The sequence below is a fragment of the Aptenodytes patagonicus genome, chromosome 16 (assembly GCF_965638725.1).
Source record: "Aptenodytes patagonicus chromosome 16, bAptPat1.pri.cur, whole genome shotgun sequence".
NCBI classification, from domain to species: Eukaryota; Metazoa; Chordata; class Aves; order Sphenisciformes; family Spheniscidae; genus Aptenodytes; species Aptenodytes patagonicus.
The window spans coordinates 9,112,723-9,122,514 of record NC_134964.1 but is presented as its reverse complement, the minus strand read 5'-3'; the positions used below and the strand labels follow the sequence as shown (position 1 = coordinate 9,122,514).

At 54.8% G+C, this 9,792-nt stretch overlaps 1 non-coding gene across 1 annotated transcript; it reads right to left on the bottom strand.

Moving 5' to 3' along the window:
• Positions 1-5,327: 5,327 nt before the first annotated feature.
• LOC143168095 (small Cajal body-specific RNA 16) lies at positions 5,328-5,507 on the bottom strand. Its single transcript, XR_012996657.1, has one exon.
• Positions 5,508-9,792: the final 4,285 nt, after the last annotated feature.

The following is a 9,792-nucleotide window of genomic DNA, read 5'->3' as shown; positions in this document are numbered from 1 at the left end:
CACTCGAGGACTGCGTTTGGGTGCAACCCACCATCCCTGCCAGCACCCTCAGCACGTCTCCTGGGTCCCTCCGCAAGTCACAGAGGGCTCTAAGCCATCCTCCATGGCCCAGCACCAACCTGCTGGGGACGTGTGAAATCCTTGGAAAAGACAAGCTGTTGGACATTGCCCACCTTCATACGGGCAAGAGAGAGCAGCGAGGGAGACGGGGACAAGCACCTTGTTGACCACAGCGTTAGAAATAATTTCCTTTCTGTGAGAGCCTGGAGCTAACCACAGTGGGGATTAATCTTGCCCAATTAGTGGGCAAAACTAGTAAAACAGCACAGGCTTCAAAACATATCCATGCGATACCAACACTGACTGGCTAGAGTGTTTGCCTACTCTGTCTTGGCAATAAATTCTCAGGTGCTATTTAAGAGGCGCACAGCAGCTTCAACTTGTAGAAAAAACAAACGGGCAACTGATAAGCAAACCCACACGCACCCATCTTCCCGGGGCCACGAGAGGCTCCGGAGCAGGCAAGCAGGGACAGGGGATGCATCACCTTGCTCCAGATAGGCACAAGCCACTTTTACAATGCCATTTGAGTCACTTCAGCTGATAAACAAATAGGATACTTAAGCATGATTTGCAAGTTACACAGCCCCAAATATCCAGCTGACCCACTTCTCCCGGGTCGGTCGTGCTTTCCTCAAATGAAGGCTGTTTACAATCGCTAATCCACTTTGTGTGTTGGTTAAGCAGAGACCTCAGCACACTGAGCCGGCGGAGGCAGGGTCCCGCCTGTACCCGTCAGCCCGAAGAGGCTTTTACTGCAACAGTGCTTCCAGCGCAACTAATGACTTCAGCTGCTGGACTGTTTTCACAGCAAGACCCCGGGAGAGGCGCCGGGACGGGCTGGGGATCACGCTTGGCAGTTGTGTGCATATGACCGTAGCAAGACACAGCATCCCCCAGGAGAAGCTGGGGAAAAAAAGCACGTTTTTTTGAAAGGCAAACAGCGACCAGCTCTTTGCTGACCCATTCTGAATTAAAACCTTCAAAAAGAACATTGATGTTATTTTTGCAGAAGCCACAAAGTCGAAAAGATGTAAAATTTCCTTGAAAACAAAGCAAAGGCAGAAAAGCCCTCGCAGGCCTGCCCTTCCTCCAGGCACTGCCCCACCTCCCCACCCGCAGCACTCACGCTCCTCTCAGCCCCACGAGCACCACCCCATTTCAACAGCCTCCCCATCGCTCTCCAGCCAGCCTCCACCCCAACACCCAACCCGCTGTGGTAGGAGCAGTAACCGGCAGACATCATCCTTCAGCCAAGAACTCCTCCCCTCTCAGATGCAAAGATCGAGCTCCAAAATGTCCACGGACCCCACGCGGTACCAGCAGCCGGAGAGAAGCATACGCTCCTCTGCATCTCAAGCCGCAGCAATCACGTACTCGCGAAGATGCCCATCTCTCCCATCGCTCCTCAACTGCGAGTGCTAGAGCAAAGCCAGCATTGCTGGGTTTGGCTCTGCTCAGGAATTCATTCTTAACGTGACACTTAGAGGCAAAATTTAGCGAGGAAGAAATCCTGTACTTGGCCAAGGAGCCAGCGTGGCCACCGTGAGCCGAGCGGCTTCTGCAGCACTTCCTACGAGCAATAAGCACAGGGAACACACGCAACCCGGCACGCAGCACCGGTTCACGGCATTTCACAGCACGTTGGCCTCAGGCTTGGGTGGGAGCGTTGCAGATCAAGTGGAAATTCCCTCTACCTGTGAAAGGAAATCTAGGAGCCAGGCTCTTTGCAGTGCAAGTGAAAAGTTTCTATTTGCTGTTAGCAAGGGTACATTTTACTACCCAGGTGGAAGGGAACTTGGCACATGCAAGCTAACTCCTCCAAGTGTCCTCTTCCAAGTACCAGCACTGGAAGTGGGCGCTAACTGCATCAAACCTACAGCAGAGCTGCCTCCCCCCGGGCACACAGGCACATTGCTTGGGAGTGATTCCTGGCCAGGGCCGAGCATCATCACATGGAGCGCGCGGCAGGCCCGGCTGATGGTTGTGTAATGCACAAGCAACCTGGGCTGCTGCCAACGTGCAGCACGGGGATCTTCAACAGGAACGTAATCCCGCCGAGGCCTCGCTGCCCACGCATCCAATTAAAGGAAGAAACTCTCCCGGTTTTCCAGTTTCAGTGAAATTCAACCATTCTGCGGAGCTTCGCACCCTCTAGTGGAGGAGACGGGAGCTTGGCACGCTGAGGAGATGCTCTCAAATCCTTCAGCACTGCTGAATTCAAGATTGAATTACCCCTACAGATCCCCAAAGCACCACATCTAGAGAGCACCATCTCCGGCGTGTGACTGCCCCAGGCACAAGCCACAAGTGTCAGTGTAGAAGTAGTTTTATATGCCTACTTGCCTGCATGCACACTTGCAGCATGTTAAAAGTCTTTCTACTTTGTTCACACACGATAGCAAGTATTAAATATGAAGAGAGGAAGAAAGCCAACTTTGAGAACCAGCTTTTATTCACGTTTACCACGTAGTTAGGCAAAACTACTTTCTATAACCTAAAAAGACCACACAAGTATAACCAAACTGCAAGGGCAGCACTCTCACCATCCTGCAGAACAATCTTCGGGTCCCGCCACCTGAAAAGAAATGACCAGGACGTTCAGCCACAGCAAGCACGCTGCAGGGAAAGCTGGGCGCAGGCATCAGAGCCGCTCAGCGTGGGCGCCAGCTACTCAGACCCCACAAGGCTGTCGCAAACAGCTCGTGATCCAGGGCCCTCCTGCAAATGGTTCTGCTGCATATCAATTACATTGAGAAAACGCTTTATTGTTTAAAAGTGAGCTGACAGGAAAATCCTCGGTCAGACAAATAACTTTAAAATTAAGATTCTTCAAGCTTAGAAGATACTTTGCTGACTTATATCCAACTTTTTCCTCCTTTATTAGAAACCTGACAAGCTTTAAATATAGCAAACGTTATATGTTTTGAATTTAAATGATAAATACAGCTCATTTTCCAAGCGCAACTAAGATCAGGATATTTGCAATCACCCTATCTAGGGCTCCCTATGCTTTATTCTGACAGCCCATGTGGCCAAAAATACCAATTTGTAACCCAGGGAAGAATGACACTAGTGAAAGGAAAGGGAAACGCTTGTTCAAATAATAAACTGATCAAAGATGTCAGTCTGCAGCAGTACACAAGTGAAACGTCTTCTACCTGCAGCCTGAGACTGTCAGACAGCTCTGCCCAGGTCAGTTCAACGTTGCAAATTCAAAGCACACGACTTTGCATCTGGTGAACAGAGAGCACAGCTTCACTCGGCACAGGAGACATTACCCAGTCAGGGGGTTAGCGAGAAATCCAGCTAAAGCTGGAGACCACTGCCCCACACAGACCCATCTTCTCTCAATCATCATCAACTGAAGCATCTAAGAGAAGCAGCATCCCACCCCCAGCTCTCTTTAAAGTCCTTTCCGATAGCATTTCTACCATGAAAACTTCCAACAGCAGCACACCGGTGCCAATCACCACTTTTGGCACCATCTCCTTTCCAGCTGGGGGGAAGCTACTCTCAAGCCTGCGGTGTCATGGTAAAATAAGGCTGCCAGATCCACCCAAGCATGCGCCTGATCATAGCAGGCATGGGAACGTGACTGCGTTTCTGCCAAAATGGCCGTAACGCGCAGCCCAGAGCTTATGTTGGTTGACGCTGACAGCAGAAGGTCAGACGTGTGGCCAGCAGAAAGCCTGCCAGCACAGCGTTAACCTCCTAGACTGGTCTGAGCAAATCAGGGCCAGCAAAGTGAGCTTATACTGGATGAGAGTGTTGTGTCACGGGGACGCAGCACTCGGGTCTGACACCAGAAGGCCCCGAGCCAGAGACACTGCTTCGTTTTTGCAGAGGAGGCACAGTACGAACAGCGTTTCTTCAAAAATATACTTCGTACTGTTGCGGTTACCCTGGCAGAATCAGCTGGGTAAGAGATACGGTGGAAAAAATTCACCACCTGAAGGACAAGCAGGTGCAACACAAAGAATTAACAGTGAGCTTGTTAAACCATCAGGCTGCCAAATTAACACCCCACTAAAATTATCAGGGACAGTTCACACATCTGGTTAAAACGGCATGAAACCGGACAGAGCAACAGCATGCTAGAGCTCCCAAGACAGACACATCAATAACATCCTTCTAGCTCAGGTGCTGCTGGTGCACAGTGCCCGTTTTTAAGATTTGATTGGAAACAGAGCATCTGGCAGCTTCTGCACGGCCACCGTGCACGCTGCGGTCTCCACAGCGCAGCAGAGCTCCCCCGCAAAACAAAGCCACTGCGGCGGGGAGGAAAGGGGGGCAGAAAAGTTGTTTTTCCCGCCCCCAAACTACACAGTCCTTCCTCTCCCTCCCAACCTTTGACACTGTTAAGCTTTCCCCTAACTTCATTAACGTGCTAGAAAGTTACTTATTTTTCTCTCCTCAGCTTGTTTTTGCTGCTCTATTGGGTTAAATCTGCTTACAGATGGGCCCGACAAATCCCAGTGCCAGGGCAAGGTGAGCAAAGGAAGCATTTTGCTGGGACTGTGGGCAGGGAGGGTCTCCCATTTCAGCAGCGATGAAATATTAATTCATTTTATCCCAAACTGCACTGAGGGAGCTTGCCAAGCACCGGCAGATCAGCTGCAGCCACGCGCAAAACACAGTCTGATGGCAAAGCTGGTTTAAGGAGCACCTTCCTCCCACCGTCTGGCAGCTCCTCAGTTGAACAGGAGCAACCATCTGGGGTGACCTCGCTGGGAGCCAGATCACCCAGCTGACACCACCAAAAAACAGGAAAAGTGCTTTTCTTTTTGGCAAAGAATTTTTTGTCAGAAGCCAGGACCGCTTTGGTGCCAGGTTCACAGCACAGGCCCTTCCTGCTCCCCTTCCCATCCTTGCAAGAGCACGTGCTCGCCCGAGCTGTGACCCCAGCTGAACTCCCCAGCCGTCAGAGAAAAACCAAGCGGTAAAGAAAATCACAGCTGTAACAAGAGAGCAAAGTACACAGCTTCCAACAAAGCCTTACAATTCGCTCAAGCAAAGAAACCGCCTTATCAGTATTCCCTACTACGTGGGGAACAAAGTTTTGGAATTCAGATAGTACCAGTGATAAATCAAGTGAAAAAATACACGAGCAACATCTCTAAGTTCTGCTTTCCAGGTCTGTAAAATTTGCCTGCAAAGGAAGGGCAACGTCAGTTTAATTTTGCTAGAATATTTTCAAAAGAAGATTCAGCATACGTTAAAGGAACGAATCTAAAAGCCGTTTTTCCATGGCTTAGGTAGGAGCCTGTTGTATGCAGTATCATACATGACCATCAAAACGCTGCAGGGATGCTCACACCTGTTACTGCACAGGATGAACCCCAGCACGGAGCCCGCCTGGGAGTTGATCTCGGGCGCGGGTGAGGCTGGCTGGTACGAGGCCGGGCCTGTCGGCCCCACCACTCAGCAGCCCTTCCCCAGCCCCGCGCTCGCTGCGGCGCCCGCAGACCCCTCTCCTGCCCCCCCTGCCCGGGAGGGACGCGAGGGGCTCACCCGACTCGCCCGGTTCTCACTCACCTCGCAAATGGAAGCGCCGAGGGCCAACGCAACCGCCCGCCGTCACCGTTCGGGGCTGCGGCTTCTCTGGGGCCGAGCCCCGGCAGGAAATCCCGCGACACGCCAAGTTCTGGGAAAATTCACAAGGAAAACAAACAGTCCCGATCTGGCCCCTGCGCCGTTCGCACCGCAAGCACGCCCTGCCCTGGCCACGCAGCCCCCTCCCCACGCAGCCCCCTCCCCACGGCGCGGCTCGCCCGTTCCACCCCTTGGGCCCAACTCAGCTTTCCCCCTGCCCCCCCCCCCCCACCTGCACCCGCACCCCCAGTGCAGGCTCCAACCCCTCCCCCGTGGAGCAACCGCGAGTGGGGTTTGTCCCCTGCGGGGCACCCCAGCTCTCCCGCCGCCCCCCCTGCAACCCCCATGCCAAACCCCATATCCTTCCTCCCAGGGCATCACTGCCCCCCCCCACTGCACCCCAAGTCCCCCTTGCACCCCCACAGCGCTCCAGCCCCCCACACCCTGTCTCCCCCAGCCCCCACTGCCCCCCCACCATTGCCCCCCACCGCACCCCATCTCCCTCAGCCCCCAACACCCCCCACCACTACCCCAGCCCTATATCCTGCCCCCGGCCCCCCAAATCCGGCCCCCCTGCCCTCCCACATTGCCCCACACCGGCCCCCAGCCCCCACTGCACCCCATCCCCCTCAGCCCCCAACACCCCCCACCACTACCCCAGCCCTATATCCTGCCCCCGGCCCCCCAAATCCGGCCCCCCTGCCCCCCCACATTGCCACCCCCACCTCCCCCACCGGCCCCCACTGCACCCCATCCCCCTCAGCCCCCAATACAAGCCCCCCCCCTGCCCCCGGCCCCCCCAAATCCGGCCCCCACCCTCCCATGCACCCCCAAGCCCCCCGGCCCGGCCGCCCGCCTCGAGGCCCCGCGCCGCCGGAAGCAGAAGGGCCGGAAGCCCAGCGAGACGAAGCGAAGGCCGGAGCGCCTCGCGGAGCACTTCCGGCCTCCCGCGGAGCTCCGAGCGCTGCCTTAAAGGGCCAGCGACGTCCCGAGGCGGCCGGGCCGGCGTCGCTATGGCAACCGGCGGGGCCCGAGCCAGGCCCGAGGGCGGCCTGGCGGGCCCCGGGGGCGGGTAGCCGGGTGGCGAGTGCCCCGGGCGGCAGGGCAGCGTCAGCCCGGGGCGCTGGGCTTCGGCCGGGCCCGGCCCCGCGGGCCCCCCCGGCTCTGCGGAGCGGGGACGGGGCTGGCGGGCACCGCTCGGGCTTCTCCGTGACAGTGCCGGGAGGAGAGCCGAGAACTGGGGGGGGGTGCCCCTGGGGGGGGACAGAAAACGTGACCCCATCCGGCGCGGGGAGCAGTCCGCGCTCTAGGGCGGTGCTGGGTTTGGTTTTATATCCCCCAAAAAGGCAGAATCATAGAATCATAGAATCATTGAGGTTGGAAAAGACCTCTAAGATCATCGAGTCCAACCGTCAACCCAACACCACCACCCACTAAACCATGTCCCTAAGTGCCTCATCTACTCGTCTTTTAAATACCTCCAGGGATGGGGACTCCACCACTTCCCTGGGCAGCCTGGTCCAATGTTTCACCACTCTTTCAGTAAAGAAATTTTTCCTCATGTCCAATCTAAACCTCCCCTGGCGCAACTTGAGGCCATTTCCTCTCATCCTATCGCTTGTTACTTGGGAGAAGAGACCGACCCCCACCTCGCTACAACCTCCTGTCAGGTAGTTGTAGAGGGCAATAAGGTCTCCCCTCAGCCTCCTTTTCTCCAGGCTGAACAACCCCAGTTCCCTCAGCCGCTCCTCATCAGACTTGTTCTCCAGACCCCTCACCAGCCTCGTTGCCCTTCTCTGGACACGCTCCAGCACCTCAATCTGCGCAGGCGGAGGGTTCGCAGGCTGCTCGTGGCCGGAGCTGAGGCGGCACCGGCGTCGACGCGGAGGAAATCGGTGTTGAGATCCAGTTTTCGTTTGACGGTTTTCGAGGCCACCGGCTGACGTCGAACCGCGCTTCGCTTTCCGTGGCTCTGCCAGCTCCGCTCCTGGCCGAGCGAGGGCCGCCTTCCAGCATCAACAAGGGTGTCTCACGCGCGTAGTTTAATCACAAATTTCCCTCCGAGGCATTTCGGTATAAACAGCCCGACAGAAGAAAAACACTACAACACACGTGCAATAGCTTTCTCCCTGATGGCTCGTTAAAAATGAATAAGCGCTTAGTTTTATTTCTGCAATAACACATTTTAGCAGACCTTTTATAAAATATACATATGGATCTAAATCATACATGCAAAACCTGGACGAGCAGCTGGTAAAGCCAAGCACCGCGCCGTTAGCAAACGCTTGCTTTCAGGTTGCCCGTAAAACCTTAGCGTGGCCTCTCGGTGCCGGCACGTTCAAGCAAGGGGCTTGAACAACACGGTGACAACTCGGTCATCCCACCAGCCTGTCCCCACGCCGCGCGAGGGCAGATCGGCCCCGCCGGCTGAGCGGGTAATTCAATACTCTGGTTTCCCATTAGTCGGTGCACAGCCCGCGCTGTGCCGGCTGCGCGGCTGCTCGGAGCCTGCTCTGAATACTAAACTGTTCATTTTCTTCTGATTTTTCTTCTGGTGGTTGTAAATACGCAGGCGGAGTGTTCTACAAATACCGAGGAACGTCTTTCTAGTCCCTATGAAACTGGAGGTTGTGATCCCCATTTTGCACACAGAATTGTGATGCAAAGGGATGAATGAAAACATAAATACCCACAGATTTGAGGAGCTCAGCTTGCAAAACCTGCTTCTCTGTTTTTCAGGGTACAAAGCCCTTTCCTTCTGCCCCTCGACCAGTGGCCACAAGCTGAGGGATGTTCACCTCTCTCCCAACACAGCCCAAATCTTCACGTGTTGCTGGTTTAATGTTGGATGTGGTAATGCTCAGTAGTTTTGTTTTGTTTTTTTCTTCTTATCAGAGTGAAATCCTTTAATGGTGCCAGAAGGCGCCCAGAGCATGGCGGAAGAGCCCTGCAGCCAGTCTGTCCGAGGCTGGGCCCTGGGATCTCGCATGCAGTGGCCACACGAGGCTCCTCGCAGGGCCGGACAAGCCAGCCAGGCTGCGCAGGCACCCCGGGCGCCCTCACAAAAGAGATGGGCTTTTCCAACTGAGTTAGAGGGGCTCCGAGACCCTCGCAACCTTGTTTAATGCCTGGCAGGGAGGTGCAGGAAGCAGCCGGACACCCCGCTCCAGACAGACACCCCCTTCCCTCCGGGGCGGCACGGGGGCATGCGTGTGCAGAGCCTGAAAGCAAAAGCATTTCACGACCGATGCCGCACACGGTGCAACCTGCTGCATGCCGTTGCCGCGTCCACCTCCCCCCACACACCCTCTTTTGTCTCGCCTCTTTGGAGCTGCTGAAAGGAGCCATGGGACTGCGCAGCCACTCAGCACCGACCGACTGGCTTCCACCCCCCCCCGTGCTTTTATTTTCCTTTGGTGGAATAGAGCCAGGGCTGCAGCCAGCTTTAAATGTTAGGTATCTCGTTTGTACAGCTGAACCTGTGCCGTCTGGCTGATGGCAAGGGCAGCTCTGACAACAAACTATTTTTTTTTTCCTTTTTGATAAAAGAAAACATTACCTCTCTGAGATTTACACACTAGATCAAGCATAAACCTGAATTATCTCCCTCTCCTTTTTTTCCAGGGAGCAGATAATAGGTAGATCTATCCATCCGTCTGCTTTGTTACACGTCGCCCAGCTTGGCAGCATATCTGTTGCTATTAAACCATGTTCATCGCCCTTGACATTTAAAGGACCATTATGTGATCACTGTCACAGTCTCATACATGGATCCTTAAACCATTCTCTCTTCCTCTTCCCTCTGATGATGGATTTGCTCATTTATGCCATAGTAATTTGTTTTTCTCATGCTGCGCTCCAGCAAAATGCTTTCACTGTCAAATGTGGTTTTCTGTACAGCCCTTCCCCGCAGTACCATGTTACAACCGAGCAGCTCCAGGCAAATCAGAGCTGCCCTGTCTTTCAACAGCGTTAGCGAAACAAAATAGCATATGCCTTTGGGAGCCTGATCACGCCGGGGTTGGATCCTCCTGCGTTCAGAGTCGCTGCTGCAGCGGTGCGAAACGTGGCAGACCAACAGTGCTGCGACTCCTGTTGATGGGGCCATCGGCTACCACGGCTGCTCCATCGCCCCCA